Below are 6,362 nucleotides of genomic sequence, written 5' to 3' on the forward strand. Positions count from 1 at the left end.
ATTTCTAGTTCTTCAATATGAACCAAGTAATGAGGTTTTTACTTTATAAGAGGAGCTAGAGAAAGTACCCAAGAAGCTAAAGGGATCTGCAACTCTATGGGTGGAACAACATTATGAACTAACCAGTACCCCGGAGCTCTTGACTCTAGCTGCATATGTATCAAAAGATGGCCTAGTCGGCCATCACTGGAAAGAGAGGTCCATTGGACACACAAACTTTATATGCCCCAGTACAGGGGAACACCAGGGCCAAAAAAATGGGAATGGGTGGGTAGGGAAGTGGGGGTGGGGTATGGGGGACTTTTGGGATAGCATTGGAAATGTAATTGAGGAAAAGATGTAATTAAAAAAAAAAAGAAAAAAAAAAGAATGAAAGCAAGAGAATCAGCACACAACTATTGATTCCTTCTGATAATTTCTACCACCACAGCCAGGAAAATTCGATTAGATTAAAGTCTCAGCTGGGCTATACAGTGACTATGTAAAGTAGCAGTTCAAATCAAGGGGTTCAGTAATTAAAATCCCATATGAAATACACAAAGTGGACCACAATCACTTCAATTGAAGGTTCTATATGATGCCATTGTTACTAACGTCACCCTACATGAGTTAAGCATATCTAAAAACATTCAGGTACTAATGTTTTATTAAGAGCTCAAAGGTACTTGTCTGTAATTCTATATCTGTTATATTCCTATTTTATGTAAGACTCAGCACATAGCATAGTAAATGCACATCCTGGCTAATTTTTATTTTAAAGCCTTTTAGTTTCACATTTACTGTTTGTGAACCTTTTCAGGTGAATATAAGTTCATGAGCAATCAATAGATATTGTTTTCCAAGTTAATTGCTATTCAAACTGTCCCAATCACACAGTTCTACCTGAAGTTTCAGTTTGGTCAGATTCACATCAATGGACAAGTGAATAAAATAATTATATTTTAAACGATCTCAAATTCTACAAACCAATTAGGTCTCTGTAGTTTATGGAGTCCTCAGTGATTTTATTTTAAAAATTAAAAGTAGAAAAATAAGCTGATCAGTTTAAAAGAAGTCTGGATTAGCTTCATTAATATAATATTAAATATATTATAACATTCATTATATATTAAAATATATTTACTGTTTATTAACAGAGATCTGACACACTAAAAATCCATAATTAGCTTGAATAAAAAATATACTAACATAGATAAGTGTAAGCTCTTGGAAAGTTCAAAGCTTTCTCCTAATACTATTAAATTATGGGAATACTGAACAAAGGTTTTAAAATTATTTATGTAGCACATGTTCTTAATTGTGTGCTCAGTAACTGACAGTGGCAAGGCGTCTCACATTCTAAAATGTTGTATGTCAGCAGTTTTTGTTCAAGCCTATTCTGTCAGGGTAACAATATGACACAGGATTCACTCCCCACCTCCAGCTGTGGCTCACAATAGACCCATGGGAAACATGTTAACACCCTGGCAGGCACTGCAATGCTGGCTTGCCTCAGATCCCATTAAATACATTTTCTCCTACTTCTATCTCTGCCCCTCTGGCCCAGGCAAATCTCACTCTTTATCTCTGTCTGATCTCGACAGGCCATTTAATGTCTCAAGACATTGCTCTTGCGGTCTTGTCATCAAGACTGCCATTCTTCTCTTATTACCAGTAGCAGCAGGCTGTTATTTCCACAGCTCACTCTAACTCTTTCATGTTGACTCTCCAGTCTCTTCAGAAAGAATTATGCTTTTTGCTTTTTTTGCCTTCTTGGAGCACTTAATCCCTTTCACTCACAGCAGTTTTGTTTAGACATATACAAATGACATTATCCATCCATCACATTTACCCATACATGTGCCCGTTCATTCCTACTTTTTTTTTTCCTAGCAAATGTTTGCTGTGGAGTGGGAAATGGGAGGCTGAAGGTAAAAGTGTCTATACTTTGATTTCAGAGACGAATGTCATGCTTCTTAGGTAGAAAAATCACAATAAACTTTCTAATGTATGAATCAAAATCTTACCACTCTTTTCTACCTACAACGCCCACATGTTCACATGGATAATAAGTTGGCTTCCTAGCAAACACTGATATTTTATCATGTTTTTTTAACAACCTTGTTTAAATATAATTGTCATATGTTATATCTGTATAATTAAAAGCTGTAGCTAGGTCTATTAACATAAATGAACATCTTCTAATCTATGATCTATAAGAAAGAGTCTCTGCAACAACAGAAGTGTCTTAGAACCCTCCTGGTTTTCTGATCCCTTCCTCCATAGTGATCTACACCACTGATTTTTCTGTTTGAAAATCACTTTGAATTTTCAAAAATTTCATGCAAGTTGATTATAGCATTTTACAAAACTTCTGGTATAATAATTTTTATGGATATGTGGTATCATTTCATTGTGGGATAACGAAATCATTGGAAATCCTGGTCTGTACTGCACTGAGCGTATAATTTCAGGAAGTTACTGGGTCATCTCTCACACTACTGAAATCTCTTAAAACAAACAAACAAACAAAAACAACAACAACAAAAAAGTTTCTTTGCCAGGACTTCCTATGCTTTGCATTAGTCACTGTACAATATGCACATCTTGAAGATATGTAATAATTTAAGAGTATACTTTTATCTTTATGAACTTATTTCATTTATTTACATTCCAAATGTTTTCTCCCGTCCTAGTCCCCACTCCCCAAGTTCTTAAATTTTGTTTTAATTTTTAGTTACAGGTGTTTATGGAGGCTGCAGGTATAAGGTACATACATGTGTAAGGCCTGTGGTGTTGCGTGGACTGCATCAGAAACCCTAGATTTGGAGTTACAAGGAGTTGGGATCCCATAGAAATAGATAGTGAGAACCTTACTTGCGCACTCCAGAAAAGTGTAATTGCTGAGCCTTCTCTCCAGTCTTAAATCTGGAACCTTTAATAAGACTTTGCTGAGACTATTTTCCTATCATCATCTGTATCACAACTTGGAAAAGGCTTGTGTCAAATTCCCTTTAAAAGTTGTGCTTTTCATCTGCCTGGGTTTTAAGACACTTTAAGCATTACTATTTTATAATAATTATATGTAGGTTTTCCCCTTTACATTTTCAGAGGTGTCTGTACTTTTTTCTCTTGACAATTCCGTTCATTGGAATTGGATGCATCTGGAACATATCTGCCCCCATGTTTCAAATTGTTGTCATCATTCTGCTCCTTTCTTCCTAATGAGTCACCTGCTGCCTCCCTTTTCTATCCCTCTTCCTTCCCCTTTCTATTCCCTTCCCTCTCCCCCTTCTTTTCCTTTCTTAAACTGCTTCTGTTTGGAAGTTCTTGATATAGCTACATCTGCTGTGTATCCATGACTATAGCTGTCAGGATCACTATACTTCTATTTATATGTTGCTAATAATAGTTTTCTAAACACTCATATATTTTTCTTTTCATTGTTTTCAGAAATCTGGAATTTTACATTGACATTTATATCAGTAATTACAAACAAGTTACATTCTGGTGTCATATTTTATCAGTCTAATTTCAATCTTCTTGAGCTGACTGGAATTTCTTGAGTAGTGTTGAAGAGGAGAGATGACATGGGAATCTTTTGCCTGATTTGAGACGTAAATTCATTTTCCCCCATTTAGTGTGATGTCACTTGTAGTCACCCACATTGACTTCTGTTAATTTCCTTTATAAGGTTGAATACAATTAATATCATCCCTTAGTTTTCTGTAGAATTTCTTTTTATCATGAGTGGTCACTTGCATTTCTCTCTCTCTCTCTCTCTCTCTCTCTTTTTCATTTTCTACTATATCGCTATGTTGATTTTGTCTTTATCATTAATAGATTATGTTGCCGAGTAACTGGAAATTGTGGTCTCTCTTCCCCCACCTGCTTGAACCTGCTTGCTCAAGGGTGGAGTTTCCTGCTCATTCGTTCTGCCACACCCACTGCTGGACCCTGTCGGCTTTGCTGCTTGGAGGCACACACGTGTTCGTCCTGCTACTGGACCCTGAGTTACTTGGCGGGAAATTGGGGTCCCTCCCCCTTCCTTTATAACTGAATGTTGGAATTAGTAAAGGTGGGCCTTGAACATGGAATTGTCTTGGCCCCATTCTTTCTCCCGCCAAGTAACTCGATTTCTAGCTTCCTCTCTTTTCAGCTCGAACTGCCATCCTCAGTTGAACCATTCATGTAGCGGACTGCGGGCGGGCCGCAACAGGAAATGAGTCTTCTGTTTTCACCTGGAGGCTGTTGTAGAGTTGGTTTCCTTTGGTTCATGTGTTGGAGGAATTGAGTAAATATTGTTTATTGTAATACTTCTCTTTTGGGTTTTACTGAATGTCTTAGATGCACTAACTCATATCTTTCACCAAATTGAGGACCTTTTGGGCACTGTGCCTGTATTTGTTCACCATCTCCATACCATCCTCTATATTGTAAAATCTTGTCATGAGAACATGAAGTCTTTTAAGTTTCCATACAGTTCACAGACACTGTATGGAAGTGCCTCATTGCAGCACACTAGAATATAAAGTTGGTTTCAGCTCTTGTCCACATTTTAGGCTTATTATTATTTTTATTACTATTATTATTATTAGCCTATTATTTCATCTCATAATATATACACATGTACATGCCTACATATTAGTCCATCCCCAATATTTACTTGGAAGCAAATAAATATAGTAATATTTCTCCATCTTAATACAGCACAAAGGTTGTGACAGATTTTAAACAACTAAGATAGTTCTTAATTTTCTGATCAAGATTAAGTAGTGACATCTAATTCTTTTGGGGGAATTTATTATATTAATATAACAATACATAATTCATAAAATCTTATGTATCTGCACTATCTATATTTACGCTGAGCTTTCTAGTATTTCTCAAGTATTTATAGTACTTAAAATCCTCAGTGTTTGTGCTGAACAATAGTAGAAAATAAAGTGGATTTGTAGGAAAATAGGAGAAAGCTAGGGAGAATATTAGGCAGGGCTTTTGAAATGACAGGCAGGTATATCTTATGCAGGATCATCAGAATATCCATTTTTGAAAGGGCAAAATGTTTACTGTTACGCCATTAATGATACATATCACAGGATGGGGTAGCATTCACAGAGTTTTGCTGAACTCTGGACCAAGTGCTGAAGAGTGAGCTGGAATAGGCAAGTTCCCTTGCTTCTGTAGGTCAGGTTAGCATGCTTTGAGTCACTAACTGAAAAGAGAGAGAGCTTCGGTGTTTGCTTGTTTGTTTGATTTTACTGGACTGGGTATTAAATCAAGGGGCTTGTACCTGCAAAGCAAATGTTAAAGCGACTGAGTTGCATCTCTAGACCTATATGCTAACAGAGTTTTAGAAGTGATGATGTTATCTGTAGAGCACATTTCATTGAGAATGTGAAGCTGTGAAATCATTCTGAATTTATTAGTCAGCTGCCTATCTCAATATTCTTTGAGTCCTTCATGGACTACATTGTTCAAAGAAGTAGCGTTTAAATACAATACAAGATATATATTTCATAGTCTCTGGTGCCCCAATTTTCTCTGATCAGTTTGGTACCTAGGAGTTGAAAAATAAAAGTAAAAAAACAAGAGCATAAGTTTAAAGGAGAGACATGAAAGAGAAAAATAATGAGAGTGTCAGATATTTTGTGGGTTACATAAATAGGAGGTAATAAACGAACGGTTTGAAGGTCCTTTTATTTATTAAATTCTCTAATTACCAAAATACTTCTGTGGAGTGCAATTTGTTTACAATTCCATTGCATAGATGAGAAAAAAGCAATGCAGCTAGAGGCAAATACTCCCAGGGTTTCACAGGCATGAACTAAAACACTTGGATATGGACCTCCATCTATGGCCTATAGGGAGGTCTGTTGGACTAGTGTATGCTCTCAGCTATCAGAGTGCTCATTGTAGTCTGTAGAAAGAAGACAGATGAGTGTTTTTTCCTAAAATGATCATGAATGGCATGAGTGATGGGATTGTTAGCATAACTGAGTACAGACTATCATTCTTCTGTGCCTCTGGCTCCATTCTGTTTCTCTTTTCAAATGAAATATTTACATTGCAGTGAGTTTTTCAATGTCATCTGTTTTATAATCTCTACCTTAGCTACTCTTTAATGTTGCTTTGTAGTTTCACAGACAATTGCAGTCTAGAAAGCTACAAAAGAAATGCTGAATAAACTGGCAACTGGATTTCTGTGAGGACTACTGCCACTTTCATGGGCAATTCTCGTCAATTCCCACAGGACAATACATAGGATTTTCATCCCAGAAGACAGAATATAAGAGAGAGATTGATGTAGCCAAGGAGTATATAAAATTACTACTGATTATATTATAGGTAAACTTTTTGCAAGTTTTTCATTCTCATTCATT

The sequence above is a fragment of the Mus caroli genome, unplaced genomic scaffold (assembly GCF_978045245.1).
Source record: "Mus caroli unplaced genomic scaffold, Mus_caroli_1 scaffold_10, whole genome shotgun sequence".
Lineage (NCBI taxonomy): Eukaryota > Metazoa > Chordata > Mammalia > Rodentia > Muridae > Mus > Mus caroli.